The sequence below is a fragment of the Carcharhinus amblyrhynchos genome, chromosome 14 (genome assembly GCF_965287045.1).
Source record: "Carcharhinus amblyrhynchos chromosome 14, sCarAmb.v2.hapA, whole genome shotgun sequence".
NCBI classification, from domain to species: domain Eukaryota; kingdom Metazoa; phylum Chordata; class Chondrichthyes; order Carcharhiniformes; family Carcharhinidae; genus Carcharhinus; species Carcharhinus amblyrhynchos.
Window position 1 is genome coordinate 61,676,692 of NC_137337.1, and position 16,384 is coordinate 61,693,075.

At 41.7% G+C, this 16,384-nt stretch overlaps 1 long non-coding RNA gene across 1 annotated transcript; it reads right to left on the bottom strand.

Moving 5' to 3' along the window:
• Positions 1-951: 951 nt before the first annotated feature.
• Positions 952-15,131, bottom strand: LOC145352281 (uncharacterized). Its single transcript, XR_013888527.1, has 3 exons — positions 14,798-15,131; positions 10,121-10,214; positions 952-1,015 (listed from the first exon to the last, which is right to left on the bottom strand). It is a non-coding gene; the product is annotated as an uncharacterized LOC145352281 (long non-coding RNA).
• Positions 15,132-16,384: the final 1,253 nt, after the last annotated feature.

The following is a 16,384-nucleotide window of genomic DNA, read 5'->3' on the forward strand; positions in this document are numbered from 1 at the left end:
TAGCTCCTGATAATGTTTTCTCATCTGCCATTAATCAGTTGTTATGCCCATCAACTAAACTTCATCTTCTAATGCTTTAGGTGGCCCCACCAGATAACATTACTCAGCAGTGGTTAGTAGTCCAAGGGTCACAGACTGCAGTAGAACAGTCGGTCTAATCACAAGAAAAAATAACTTATTTTAGTATTTTAGTGGGAAACAAATCTTTCGCCTAAACAACGACTTGCTGGCCAGTACAGAGGAAAAAACAAGGTCTAGATAAACATATCACTACTGATTACTTTTGATTAATTAATTAATGCAAAATCATAATTGGGTTAAATTCAATGTCTCCAAAGTGAGAAAATACAAAATGACTTTGAACATTCAAAGTCAAAGCACAGCAGAAATAAAATGCAAAATTGCAAAACATAAATGCCTACAGGCCTCAAGCCTACAAAGAGGAATTGAAGGAAATTAGCATGACTGAAAAAAGCTGGAGATATTAATGGGACTCCTTTATTACCTTGTGATGTAGATTATCAGGCCATGGAAATAGTGGATGCATTCATTGTCATCTTCCAAATTTCTGTAGATTCTGAAATAGTCCCAGCAGATTGGAGAGTGGCAAATGTAACCTTCATTTTAAAAAGGGAGGATGGGAGAAAACAGGAACTAGAGACCAGCTGGCCTAACATCAGTAGTGGAGAAATACTAGAGTCTGTTATAAAGGATGCTTTATAAAGTACTTGGAAAATATGACAAAATGAATATGGATCTATAGAAAGGAATATTCTTCCAGCAGAGCAGGCAGAGAAGGGAGTGATTCTTGTGAGGAGAGCTGGAAAGTAAGAGTGTTTGATTTTTAACTTACTTTTTTTGGAGTTTTTTCCAGAGCAGCAGGAAACCGGAAGTAGGCCGTGGAGAGACCTGGGAAGGTTTTTGTATTTTTCTTTAAAAGGTACTTACCTTCGAGGTTTTGACCTCATTCTTCCAGTGGAACAGACAGCGAGGAGAGCAATTGTTGTGAGGAGAGCTGGAAGGTAAGAGTGTTTCATAGATCATAGAAACCTGCAGCACAGAAAGATGCCATTCAGCCCATCGAATCCTCACCGACCACAATCCCACAAAGGCCCCTCCCCCCATATCCTACCCACTAATCCTTCTAACCTACACATCTCAGGACACTAAGGGGCAATTTTTTAGCATAGCCAATCAACTTAACCCGCACACCTTTGGACTGTGGGAGAAAACCGGAGCACCCGGAGGAAACCCACACAGACACGAGGAGAATGTGCAAACTCCACACAGACAGTGACCCAAGCCGGGAATCGAACCCAGGTCCCTGGCACTGTGAAGCAGTAGTGCTAACCACTGTGCTACTGTGTTGCCTCTAAGTTTGATTTTTAACTTACTTTTTTCAGAGTTCTTTTCCAGAGCAGCAGGAAACTGGAAGTAGGTTGTGGAGTGTCCTGGGAAGGTTTTTGTAATGCCTAATATATTTGAACATTGAGGAAACCTAAGGCACTACACGTCCAATGTCTCCCACCCTCCCTCCTCCTCTAACCTAAAAAGAAGACTCGGTGTGAGAGCAGGTAAGCTTTTTTCTTTTCTTCTTTTCTGTTCTGTTTCTTAGGAAGGGAAGTTAACAGGGATGGCTGTGCAGACAGAGCAATGTTCCTTCTGTGGGACTTTTGAGGTGAGGGACACCATTAGTGTCCCAGCTGAGTACACCTGCAGGAAGTGCACCCTATTCCAGCTCCTTGAAGACCATGTTAGGTAACTGGAGCTGGAACTGGATGAACTCAAGATCATTCAGGAGGCAGAGACAGTTATAGATAAAAGCTACAGGGAGGTAGTTACTCCTAGAAAATGAAGATACTTGGGTGACTGTTAGAAGGGGTCAGAAGCAGTCAGTGCGGCGATCCCCTGAGACCATTCCTCTGTATAACAAGTATACCATTTTGGATACGGTTGGGGGGGACAAACACCAGAGGTAAGCCATGGGGTACAGGTCTCTGGCACAGTGCCTGTCTCTGTTGCTCAGATGGGAAGGGAGGAGAGGAGTAGAGAATTAGTCATCGGGGATGCCATAGCTAGGGGGACAGATAGGAGATTCTGTGGGAACGAGAGAGACTTGCGGTTGGTGTATTGCCTCCCAGGTGCCAGGGTCCGTGATGTCTCGGATCATGTTTTCGGGATCCTTAAGTGAGAGGGGGACCAGCCCCAAGTTGTGGTCCACATAGGCACCAAAGACATTGATAGGAAAAGGGATGGGGACGTGAGGCAGAAATTCAGGGAGTTAGGGTGGAAGCTTAGAGCTAGAACAAACAGAGTTGTTATCTGTGGTTAGTTACCCCTGCCACGTGCTAGTGAGGTGAGGAATATGGAGAGACAGTAGTTGAACACGTCGCGACAGGGATGATGCAGGAGGGAGAGATTCAAGTACCTGGATAATTGGGGCTCATTCTGGGGTAGGAGGGGCCTGTACAAATGGGATGGTTTACACCTGAACCAGAGGAGTACCAATATCCTGGGGGGGAGCGGGGGAGGATTTGCTAATGTTCTTTGGGAGGGTTTAAACTGATTCAGCAGGGGGATAGGAACCTGAATTGTAGCTCCAGTGTATAGGAGGTTGAGAGTAGTAAGGTCATGAATAAGATTTCAAGGTCGCAGGAGTGTACCAACAGGCAGGTAGAGGGTTTGAAGTGTGTCTACTTCAACACCAGGAGCATCCGGAATAAAGTGGATGAACTTGCAGTATGGGTTGGTATCTGGGACTTCGATGTTGTGGCCATTTCAGAGACATGGATAGAGCAGGGACAGGAATGGTTGTTGCAGGTTCCGGGGTTTAGATGTTTCAGTAAGAACAGGGAAGGTGGTAAAAGGAGAGGTGTGACATTGTTAGTCAAGGACAGTATTACGGTGGCAGAAAGGACGTTTAATGAGGACTTGTCTACTGAGGTAATATGAACTGAGGTTAGAAGCAGGAAAGAAAAAGTTACCCTGTTGGGAGTTTTCTATAGACCTCCAAAAAGTTCCAGAGATGTAGAGGTAAGGATTGCAAAGATGATTCTGGATAGGAGCGAAAGTAACAGGGTAGTTGTTATGGGGGACTTTAACTTTACAATTATTGACTGGAAAAGCCATAGTTTGAGTACTTTAGATGGGCCAGTTTTTGTCCAATGTGTGCAGGAGGGTTTTCTGACTCACTATGTAGATTGGCCAACAAGAGGTGAGGCCACACTGGATTTGATACTGGGTAATGAATCAGGCCAGATGTTAAATTTGAAGGTAGGTGAGCACTTTGGTGATAGTGACCACAATTTGGTTACATTTACTTTAGCGATGGGAAGGGATAGGTGTATACCACAGAACAAGAGTTAGAGCTGGGGGGAAGGAAATTACGATGCGATTAGGCGAGATTTAGGATGCATAGGATGTGGAAGGAAACTGCAGGGGATGGACACAATTGAAATGTGGAGCTTGTTCAAGGAACAGCTACTGCATGTCCTTGATAAGTATGTACCTGTCAGGCAGGGAGGAAATGGTAGAGTAAGGGAACCATGGTTTGCTAAAGAAGTTGAATCTCTTGTGAAGAGGAAGAAGGAGACTTCCGCAAAGATGAGACATGCAGGCTCAGTCAGTGCACTTGAGAGTTACAAATTAGTCAGGAAGGACCTAAAGAGAGAGCTAAAAAGAGCCAGGAGGAGACATGAGAAGTCTTTGGCAGGTAGGATCAAGTAAATCCCTAAACTTTCTATAGATATGTCAGGAATAACAGAATGACTAGGGTAAGTTTCGGGCCTGTCAAGGGCAATAATGGGAAGTTGTGCATGGAGTCCGACAAGATAGGAGAGGCGCTAAATGAATATTTTTCATCAGTATTCACACAGGAAAAAGACAATGTTGTTGAGGAGAATACTGAGATACAGGCTATTTTACTAGATGGGATTGAGATTCATAATGAGGAGGTGTTAGCAATTCTGGAAAGTGTGAAATGGATAAGTCCCCTGGGCCGGATGGGATTTATCCTAGGATTCTCTTGGAAGCTAGGGAAGAGATTGCAGAGCCTTTGGCTTTGATTTTTATGTCATCATTGTCTTCAGGAATAGTGCCAGAAGACTGGAGGATAGCAAATGTTGTCCCCCTGTTCAAGAAGGAGAGTAGAGACAACCCTGGTAATTATAGACCAACAAGCCTTACTTCTGTTGTGGGCAAAGGCTTGGAAAGGATTATAAGAGATGGGATTTCTAATCATCTAGAAAGGAATAATTTGATTGGGGAAAGTCATCATGGTTTTCTGAAGGGTAGGTCATGCATCACAAACCTTATTGGGTTGTTTGAGAAGGTGACAAAAGAGGTGGATGAGATAAAACAGTTGATGTGGTGTATATGGATTTCAGTAAAGCGTTTGATAAGGTTCGCCACCATAGGCTATTGCAGAAAATACGGAGGCATGGGATTGAGGGTGATTTAGCGGTTTGGATTGGAAATTGGCTACTGTAAGAAGACAGAGGGTGGTGGTTGATGGGAAATGTTCATCCTGGAGTTCAGTCACTAGTAATGTACTGCAAGGATCTGTTTTGGGGTCACTTCTGGTGTCATTTTTATAAATGACCTGGATGACAGCATAAAAGGATGGATTAGTAAATTTGTGGATGACACTAAAGTTAGTGGAGTTGTGGACAGTGCGGAAGGTTGTTGCAGGTTACAGAGGGACATAGATAAGCTGCAGAGCTGGGCTGAGAGGTGGTAAATGGAGTTTAATGTGGAAAAGTGTGAGGTGATTTACTTTGGAAGGAGTAACAGGAATACAGAGTGCTGGGCTAATGGTAAGATACTTGGTAGTGTGGATGAGCAAAGAGATCTTGATATCCATGTGCATAGATCCCTGAAAGTTGGCACACAGGTTGATAGGGTTCTTAAGAAGGTGTATGGTGTGTTAGCTTTTATTGGTAGAGTGATTGAGTTTCAGAGCCATGAGGTCATGTTATAGCTGTACAAAACTCTGGTGCGGCCGCACTTGGATTATTGCGTACAGTTCTGGTCGCACATTATAGGAAGGATATGGAAGCATTGGAAAGGATGCAGAGGAGATTTACCAGGATGTTGCTTGTATGGTGGGAAGATCTTATGAGGAATGGCTGAGGGACTTGAGGCTGTTTTCGTTAGACAGAAGGTTAAAAGGTGACTTAATAGAGGCATACAAGATGATCAGAAGATTAGATAGGGTGGACAGTGAGAGCTTTTTTTCTTCAGATGGTGATGGCTAGCATGAAGAGATATAGCTTTAAATTGAGAGGTGATAGATATAGGACGGATATCAGAGGTAGGTTCTTTACTCAGAGAGTAGTAAGGGCGTAGAATGCCCTGCCTGCAACAGTAGTGGACTCACCAAAATTAAGGGCATTTAAATGGCCATTGGATAAACATATGGATGATATTGGAGTAGAGTAGGTTAGATGGGCTTTAGATTGGTTTCACAGGTCGGCGCAACATCGAGGACCAAAGGGCCTGTACTGCGATGTAATGTTCTATGTTCTATGTTCTAATATGGATTTTTGAAAAGGCATGTTTGACCAACCTACTGAAGATTTGTGGATGTAACTCATAGAATAGATAAAGGAGAGCCAATGGATGTGGTGTATTTTTATTTACAGAAAACATTTGCTAAAATGTCACATAAAAGATATTTTTTAAAGTTTCTATAATTTATTGATTTACTATGAAAACAATATACAGAGGTAATCAGTATGGCAAAAAGCATGAGCCTAGAAGCAAATTTGCTTTACAGCCTACCTGTACACAATTTCTTGCAAACACTTGGGCAGCATAGTAGCACAGTGGTTAGCCCTGTTGCCTCACAATGCCAGGGACCTGGGTTCAATTCTGGCCTTGGGTGACTGTCAGTTTGGAGTTTGCACTGTCTCCCTGCGTCTGTGTGAGTTTCCTCCAGTTTCCTCCCACTTCCAAAGATGTGCAGGTTAAATGGATTGGCCATGGTAAAATTGCTCCTTAGTGTCCCAAGATGTGTAGGTGGGTGGATTAATCTTGGTAAATGTGTTGGATTATGGGAATAAGGTGGGAGGGGGCTGGGATAAAATATTCTGTCGAGTTATGACCTGTGGGGGAGGCATTGGCCTAGTGGCATTATTGCTAGACCAGAAATTCAGCTCATGTTCTGGGGACTCAGGTTCAAATCCTGCCATGGCAGGTGGCGGAATTTGAATTTCATAAAAAAATCTGGAATTACAAATTTTTTGATGACTGTGAAACTATTGCTAATTTTTGGAAAAACCCAACTAGCTCACTAATATCCTTTAGGGAAGGAAATCTGCTGTCCTTACCTGGTCTGGACTACAAGTGATTCCAGAGCCACAACAATATGGTTGACTCTCAAGTGTCCTCCAAGGGCAACTAAGGATAGGTGATAAATGCTAGCCAATTTATTCAATATTCCATGAATGAATAAAAATGAGTTGGAGTGGATTCAATGGGCCAAATGACTTCCTTCTGCACTGTAGACATCCTCTGATTAATCTCGTTTTCAGTCCATTTGTGATGTTACTGCCAGGAGACAAGTTCCATATGAGCCTGGTCTGCATTGTTACATAAATCCAGGCACAGCACAGAATGTTAATCCCCCCAGAAGGGTAACACACTTGTCTGAAAGTCAGGATCAGTTTTATGCTGAGCTTGTCATGTTGCAATTTGGCAAATGCTCCTAGTGGACAGGGAGAGCAGGCACCATCGCTATCATCTTTCCCCCTTCAGGAAACAACGGTTAGTCCATGAAATTAAGACAGAGGAATAAAATTTGATATAGATTGAGAATTGATTAGCAGGCGTGAAACAGAGAGCAGGAATAAATGGACCTTTTCCAGAGTGGCAGGCAGGAACTTGTAGGTTAGTGCAGGGGTCCGTTGTTGGCTCCAGCTATTCGCAATTTACCAATGATCTGGATGAGGGAACCAAATATAATATTTTCAAACTTGCTGATGAAACTAAACTTGGTGGGAATGGGAATGGTGAGGAGGATGTTAAGAGGCTTCAAGGTGATTTAGACAAATTGAATAACTGAGCAAATACTTGACAGATGATGTATCAATTGGATAACTGTGAGGTTTTCCACCTCAGTAAGAGAAATTGAATAGCAGAATATTATATAAACAATGATGGACTGGGAAATGTTGATGCACAAAGGGATCTGTGTGTCCTAGAACACAAATCATTGCAAGCAAGCACGGAGGTGCAGTGAACAATTAAGAAAGCAAATTGTATGTTGCCTTTCATTGGATCGGTGGAAAGGCAAGGGGTGAGCATGACAAAAAGTCTACAGAGGAATATAGACAGGTTAAGTAAATGGGTAAAAGCTTGGCAGAGAAAATATAGTGTTGCAAAGTGTGAAGTTATGCACTTTGATAGGAATAATAAAGGAGCTGAGTATTATTTAAATAGGGAAAATGCATCAGAGAGGGATTTGAAGCTCCAAAATATTACAAAAAACTAGCATGCAAGTTCAACAGGTGGTAAGGAAGGAAAATGGAATGTTCACCTTTATTACAAAGGAAATTGATTAAAGAAATGTGAAAGTCTTGTTAAAACTATGCAAGGAACTAGTTAGAACACACCTGGAATACTGTGAACAGTATAGGTCCCCTTATCTAAGGAAAAATATACTGGCATTGGAGGCAGTCCAGAGAAGGTACATTAGGTTGATCCAAGGTATGAAGGGATTTTCTTGTGAGGACTGGTTCTGTAAGTTGGACTTGTACTCACTGGAGTTTTGAAGAAGGCAATCTTATGAAGGCATGCAGGATTCTCATGTAGCTTGACAGGCTAGATTCTGAGAGGTTGTTTCCCCTTGAGGGAGAGCCTAGGACAAGAGAACATAATCTCAGAGTAAAGGGTCACCCATTAAGACAAATGAGGAAGAATCTCTTCTTGCACAGGGCGGTGAATCTGAGGAATTCTTTCCTGCAGAGGGCTGTAGTTGTCCAGTAGTTACATATGTTGAAGGCTGAGATAGACAGATTTTTAATCAGTAAATGAATCAAGGGTTATGGGGATAAGGTGGAAAGTGGAGTTGAGGATTATCACATTAGATCAGCCATAATCTAATTTAATGGTAGAATAAACTCAATGGGCCAAATGCCCCACATTTGCCCCTATGTTTTGTGATCTTACTGCATTATGACTCAAGTACAAGAGGAAGGTTATCTTACTGTAGATGAACAGGGCCTTGGGGAGACCACATCTGAGATATTGTGTGCAGTTTTTCTCCTTACCCAAGAAAGATATACTCGCCTTGGAAAAAATACAGCAAAGTTTTACTAGACTGATTCCTGGGATGGCACGATTGTCGAAATATGGAGAGATTGGGTCAACTGTGCCTGTATTCACTGGAAGTTGAAGGGACCTCAGTCAAATGTATAATATTCTGACAGGGCTGTACAAGACTGGATGCAGAGTGATGCTTCCTCTAGCTGGGCATTTTAGATAAGTGGGTCATAGTCTCAGAATACAGAGTAGGCCATTTAGATGAGGAGAAATATCTTCGGAACCTGTGGAATTCTGTACTAGAGAAGGCTGTAGTGACTATACTCAAGAAGGAAATAAATAGATTTCCAGAAACTAAAGATATCAGAGATGTGGTGGGAGTGCAGGAGGATGATGGTGAGATGAATGATCAGCTGTGATCATATTGAATGGTGGACTAATCTACTCCTGTTCCTATTTTTCATGTTTCCAGACCCTCCCCACCCAGGGAAAATATCTTATCTGCATCTACTCTCTCTTGCGGTTTTTGTAGTTTCCAATGAGATCATTTTTAATTCTGAAACTTTAGAGAATACAAGCCAAGCTTCCACAATCTCTCTTCGCAGGACAGTCCCACCATGCCAGGAACAAACCTGGTGTAACTTTGTATTTATGGAAGTATCCTTCCCAATGTAAGTGGAAAAAATGTTATTGGATCGAACTGCACACAGACTTCAAAGCAAGACTTAACTGCTCCTGTACTCAAACGTTTTTGCGATAAAGGCTAACACACATCTTGCTAATTCCTTGCTGCACCTACATGTTAGTTTTCGGTGAATTTTCGACAAGCACATTTGGTTCCCTTTACACATCCATACATTCTAATCACTTATCATTTAAAAAATACCCTGCAAATCTGTTCCTCTTGTCAAATTGGATAACTTCACATTTTCCATGGCATATTCCATTTGCTACGTTCTTACCCACTCCCTGGCCAGGATTTCACAGCCCCCTCTCATCTGGCAGGATATTATGTTCCTACCAAAGAAAGTGACAATTTAAAAGGCTTGTCATAACTTCCAGTGGAGGAAACTGGAGAGAACCATAAAATCCTACACTACCACCATACTGCCTACACCCCAAGCTTTCCAAATCCCCTTGAAGCCATTTTGAATGTTCCTAACAACATATGTTCTCATATAGCATTCTTACATTCTCAGTGAATTTAATAGATATCCCATTTGGTCCTCACATCAAAATCATTGATATTTATTGTGAACAGTGGGGACACAATCACTGATCCTTGAGCTACTCACAGCCTGTTAACACGAGAATTACCCATTTATTCCTACACGCTGTTTTCCACCTGTTAATTAATCCTAAATCCATGCCAGCATATTATCTCCAATCCTAATTAGTTTAAATTTACTAACTAACCTCTTGTGGAGAAATTTTTCAAAGGTCTTTGGAAAATGCAAGTATGCTACATCCACCGACTCCCCTTCATCAATTATTAATAACATCCTCAGAACCAGTCCAAACATGTGCAGGTTAAGTGAACTGGCCATGCTAAATTGCCTCTTAGTACCCAAAGATATGTGGGTTGGGTGGATTATAGTATAATAAAACACCAACAGATTCATTGAAAATGTTTTCCCATTCATAATCCACTTCGACAATGCTCAGACAGATCATTACTATCAAAGCATCTATTTATCACATCCTTTATTTTAGATTCTACATTCCCTACTACTGATGTAAGGCTAACAAGTCTGTAGTTCCCCATTATCTCTATCCCCATCACTCCTCTCCCCATCTCTCCCACTAATCAACCCCACTCGCCAAAAAACTTCTTGAAAAATGAGAAGACATTTCCTACCTTCTGATCTGGAGAAACCGTTCCAGGATCTACAGAATTTTGGGCGATGATCACCAATGCTTTCATTATCTTAGCAGCTATGTCTTTCAAAAGTCTGGAATGTAGAATATCAGGTTCTGGATTTATCAATGTTCAGCCCCATTTATTTTTCCAATGAAATCTTTGTACTGATACTAATTTCCTTCAATTCCTTATTCTCCCTAGTCCCTTGGACCTCTAATTCTGGAGATACTTGGTGAGTCTTCATTGAGGAAGAATCTAACCATTTCCCATTGACATTTAATAGCATTAACATTGCTGAAATTCCCAATGTCAACATCTTGGGTTTTACCATTGACCAGAGACTCGATTGAACTAATGATTTAAAAAAAAGGGATGTAGGCATCATTAGCTAGGCCATCATTTATTGACCATCCCTAGTTGCCCTTCAGAAAGTAGTGGTGATGCCTTCTTGAACTGCTGCAGTCCCTGAGCTATAGATACTTTTACAGTGCTGTTAGGGAAGAGATTCAGGATTTTGACCCAGCGCCAGTGAAGGAACTATATTTCCAAGTTAGGATGGTGAGTAACTTTGAGGGGAATATGCGATCGTAATGGACTCAAAGCCCCAATCACCTCCTGAGGAGCAGAGGACCCATTCAGTAAACAAATGAAACTGCCACAGCTGTTGTCCATAGAAGAAGAATAGAGGAAAGAAAGGACTTAAGAGAAGGAAATGAGAACTGTAACAGGCCACAGATAAAATTGTGAAACTTTATATCTTTACAATATAGAAATGGAAATCAGAGGCTTGGGGGAAAATGTAAGTGCAATAGATTAATTCTAATTGCTCAATAAGTTAACTATATAATGCTTACATCAAGGTGATGCAATGTCACATGAATTGTACTCTCTGGTGCAACCTTGTGCAAGATGTAGCCAATAAAATTCAATAGTTTCAATAAAGTTCATGTTTTATGTAACTCCACAGGCTCAGTAAATATTCTGTATTAATTAAACAACTCAAGAATATTATGGCCTGTATCTGAAGCATCTCTTCCTTAAAGAATCTTTATCGCCCTATCTTTATGGCCTTTATCGCGAGGGGGATAGAATATAAAAGTAGGGAGGCCTTGCTGCAACTGTACAAGGCACTGGTGAGGCCGCAGTTGGAGTACTGTGTGCAGTTTTGGTCCCCTACTTGCGTAAGGATACATTGGCCTTGGAGGGAGTGCAGAGAAGGTTCACTAGGCTGATACCAGAGATGAGGGGGTCAGCTTATGAGGAGAGATTAAATAGACTGGGCCTGCACTCGTTGGAGTTTAGAAGGCTGAGGGGGGATCTTTTAGAGATTTACAAGATGATGAAGGGCTGGATAGGGTAGAGGTAGAGAGATTCTTTCCACTTAGAAAGGAAAACAGAACTAGCGGGCACAGCCTCAAGATAAGGGAGCAGGGGGAGGGGATTAGTTTAGAACGGAGTTGAGGAGGAACTTCTTCATTCAAAGGGTGGTGAATCTCTGGAATTCTCTGCCCATTGAAGTGGTGGAGGCTACCTTGTTGAATATGTTTAAGTCATGGGTAGATAGATTTCTGATAGACAAGGGAATTAAGGGTTATGGGGAGAAAGCGGGAAAGTGGAACTGATCCACTTCAGATCAGCCATGATCTTATTGAATGGCAGGACAGGCTCGAAGGGCTAGATGGCCTACTCCTGCTCCTATTTCTTATGTTCTTATGTTCTTGTGAAATACAAATTCTTCTGTTACAGTTTCTCCATTTTATCTTGACTGGATCCTTTCCTGCCATTAAAATTAGTTCTCTTCCAATTTAGATGTTCTACTTCAGATTCTTCCTCGTCTTTTGCATTTGCAATTGAAACATTTTGATATGACAATAATAGTCATGTAAGTGTCCTCCTGCAGATGCTTGGGGTGAAATTTTATGGCCTGCCATACCAATGAGATCTCCCAGCCCTGCAAAAGTCAATGGAGTTTTGTACAGCTTGCTGCATTTTACAGTCCTGTCCCTGCCACAGTGGAGCTGTAAAATTGCACCCTTTTTCCTTTTAGTTATGAAGAGAGATTAGATAAACTGGGGTTGATTTCCTTGGAGCCTGAGGCAAGGAAACTAAGAGGGAACAAGATTGAGATCTATAAAATTATGAGGAGTGTAGATAGACTAGACAGGAATTAACTTTTCTCCTTTGTGGTGGGATTTGTGACAAGGGGCAGGAAGTTTAGAGGGATTGTGAGGTAAACCTTCTTCACCCAGAGGTTGGTAGGAATCTGGAACTCATTGCCTGAAAGGGTAGTGAAAGACATTTTCTGTGCTGTATGTCTCTATAGCTTGGGGGCAGATAGTCAAGCTGGAATATGGTAGGTCAGATCAGGTCGGGGGGGGGGGGGGGGTCCAGAAAGGTAGGTCTTGTCTGGCATATGGGAGGGAGTTTGGGTTAGGTCAGAGGGCTCAGGTCCAGAGGTGATGACTGACCATTTTGGGAAGGGGGTGGAGGTGCCAGCCTACAGTGGGGATTGGGGATGGTGGGGTGGAGCCTCAGTAGAGTTGGGTTAGGGTTAGGAGTTGGAGACCAATTTGTTTGGGGGAATCCCATGGGGCATTGGGACTATAGAACATTGTATGAGTGACAGGCAAGGGTTGTGGTTATTCAGGAATCTGGGGGGAGTCCCTGGTGGATAGAGTGCATGTGGCAGTCCAGTGGGGAATCTATTTGGGTTTTTATAATGTTAACCAGAAGTCAGAAGGGGCTTTAATCCTTCTAACCTTTTCTGAGCAACTATTAATGAAGTTTAAAATTTATATCTTATTTTTGTACAACAATTGTCCAGAGGATGTTTGTTCTATTCAGTAATTTCCTTGCAAATCTAAATCTGTGATGTTGAGTAGCTTTGGGGTACCCCTAAATCAGATGCTGAGGTGCCCAGAAGCTCCAGGCCATTCTCACCCCATCACCTTCCCAGATGGTTATTTGTGCTTGTAACTCACCCACCTGATTAACCATACTTCATGCATTTACATACATGCACTGTAATCCTGTTGCTCCATTCCTCATTGTAATTCTTTGTCTCTTGCTATCTAACTTAAAACCCCTTATTTCTCTAGTTCTGTCCAATGCTCTCAATTCATATGTGCCATTTCATTTTTATATATTGGTGTCCTTCTTCTCTCTATTTAGTTTAAACTCTTCCAGCCATGCTTCTGAACCTCCCTTTGAGAAAATAAGTCCCAGTATATTTGAGATGCAGTCTATTCTTTTCGAAATCTGTTAGCCCTAGAAATACTCCCAATGCCCAAGAATCTGATGTTCTCCATTTGGCACAACACCTCAATCTGTACACTGATTCTTCCTTTTTCTTATTTCTACTCCTGCTAGCACAACACAATGGGAATAATTTAGAGATTATTGACATTGATTTTCAACTTTGAAACCTTCCTCTCTAGCTCCTGCCAAATCTGATCTTAGGACCTCAAAACCTGCTGTCTCTTTGTCACTGGATTAACATGTATCACAACATCAGGCTCAATCTCTCTCCACTGTAGGTAATTCTGCAACTTCTCCTTCACCGTGGCACCAGGGAGGAAATGTACCATGCACAATAATGCTTACAGAAATGCTTGTTTGTCCCAGACTATGGAATATCCTCTAACAACTGCACTTCTTTTTTGTCCCCCATCCTGTCCCTAACCTTACGTTCGGTTCATGTTCTGGACTGGATCCCATCAAGATGTCATCATTTCCAACAGTCGCCAGTGTTGAGTACCTGTTTGAGAGCAGCAAATATCCAAGAAACCCCTGGAGTTCCTGCCTCTTCCTGATGGTCACCTAGCTATTACCCTGAGCTCTTACTGCCTGTGGGTGGCTACTTCCTGGAACATATGATCCAGGAAGCATTAAATATTGGACCTGGAGATAGTGCAACAAGGATGAAGCTTTGAAAGACTCACATTCTGCCCTTGGGGATACTTACAGGAAGTTTTGTGGTAGATTTTCTGAAAGGCTGCATAGAAATCAAAAAGGATGATGAAAAACAGTGCACCATAGTGATACAGTTAAGTATAGGTAAATTATACCTTTGATAATGGTTGTCCCGTGATGTGGCATAGGCGGAGATCTGATTGTAGTGATTCAAAGTTACCTTTCTGAAATATAGCACTGTGTATTTGTATTTCAGGCTGATCCTGAAATAGGGAACAATTTTGCCAGGGGAAAATAGGGCAAATGGATGCTTGACCTTGTCCATCCACATCTGGTGATAAATGACTTCACCCAGTTCCGCTGAAAAGTGATGCTTTTCGCCCAGACTATTGTTGGATCTTGAAACTCGCTGCCAGAAAGGTCAATCGTGGCGGAAGAACTCATCGCATAAAAAAGACTTGATAATTCACTTGCGACAAGTGGGATAAATCTATTTTTTGGGGGCTAGCACGATGAGCCGTATGGCCTCCTTCAGTGCCGTAATTTCTCTAGTTTTTTTAAAAAAATGTTTCTATTTAATATGAATATAACCGTTACAACTTGTTTGAACAAGGGTAACTGGAATCAAATATCTTTCTGATAAATTGCATGAATTTGACTTCAAGCTGTCAATTTAACTAATTGCCCTACAATAAAATCCAGTTCAAGTTAAATGAATGTTCGAATTAAGTGTTACTTACTAAAAAGAAGTTAATATCTTACCTTTTTGGACTTCTTGATAAATTTCCCCTTCAAAGAACTTAGCAGTCAGTACCTGGAGTAATCCGCTTGCGACCCCTTATTGACTTCAACGCAATGTTTAATAAAAATCCTGGAAGAATTGTAAGTCACCTTGATTGCAAGAACAGAAAACTCACCTCACTCACGGCCTGTCATATATAGGGTAAACGCCACCTTCACAAAGCAACAAATAACCTAAATAGGAAAATAATAAATATCGCACGAGAAGGTCGGTTCACGGTCACATATTTAAGCGAGAAGCAAAATTATTAATGTTTTCCTTTTTAAGTCCACTTGTTACTCGGAATATATTTGCCTTCAGGCAGGAGTCTCTTTGGAGTGTGCGCTGCTTTCTCGCCTGCACCGCGAAACCTAATTTGGTTCTGAAGGAGCCAAAAATAAACTGTCTAAAAAAAACCTGAGTACGAGCTTAGATGCCCATGTGCGTAAACTGTAGCAGTGCACTAACATTGTCTGTTTTCTGATTCTAAAGGGAATACGTACAGGACAAGACACAATTTACTGTGTTACATAGATCTCCTTTCTTCCAATCCGTCTCCTCACCTGTTTCGAAATTACAATAGCACTGAGGTCAGTTTAAAGTTTTAGCTGAATGCAATCTCATTCAACTGTGTGTGCTTGACAAGAGTTGCCTTTTGTAGTCTCTTTCTGAACAATCGGATCTTTACTTTTATAACCCGGATAATCATTTTAAAAAGTCAAAGGGAGCTTGTTGCAAGGAAGATGTTTAAGTTCCTACCTGCAGTGTAGTCCTCTTTGGAATATGGTGCCAACTTTTTATCTTCTTTCCCCTACTAGCTGAAGATGAGTTGCAAAGGTGGACGTATTGTAATTGGAGGCTACATTAATACGTACACCAGATGTTCTACTTTGCTCAAGTCCTAGCTCAACTTTATACAAAATAAATGCCCAAGTACAACGAAAAGAAAATCAAGCCGGCTGGCCAATCCATTTGAGCTCCTACCGATAGTCTCTGGGGTATTCAGAAGTTGGGGAGTGGTATATATTCGTAACACAGAGGAAGATCCCAAGAGGAACTAGGTAAACATTTCTATCCATTTGTGTGCAAGATTTAGTCAGAAGGAGAGGGTGGCATAGTGGTGATGCCATTGGAAGAGAAATCCAGAGGTTGAGACAATGTGTACATGAGTTCATATCTAAGCTGGTAGAGTTTAAGGTCACTTAGGAGTTAAAAACGAGTTTCAGTAATATTGAGATTAGTGGTTCATTAAGTAGGAAATCTACTGTGCTTATCTGCTGTGACTTCAGCCCGACAACAATGTGGTTGACCTCGAGAAAGGCAATCCACACAAAAGTCCACACAGCAATGCACACATCCCAGTAGAAACAGTCAAAAATGGTCAGAAGGTTGTTCAATGATAAGAAGGCTGTGGGCGATTGTGGTTGTAATAGAGCTTTGGATATTCCTCGAGGCAGTTCAGCATGGATTCATTTGGGCATGGCACGGGTTGTAAAGGGTTATTTTGCAAAACTCTCTGGCACCACTGGCAAAGCTTGTTTTCTATTCGATATGTTGATGTCAATATC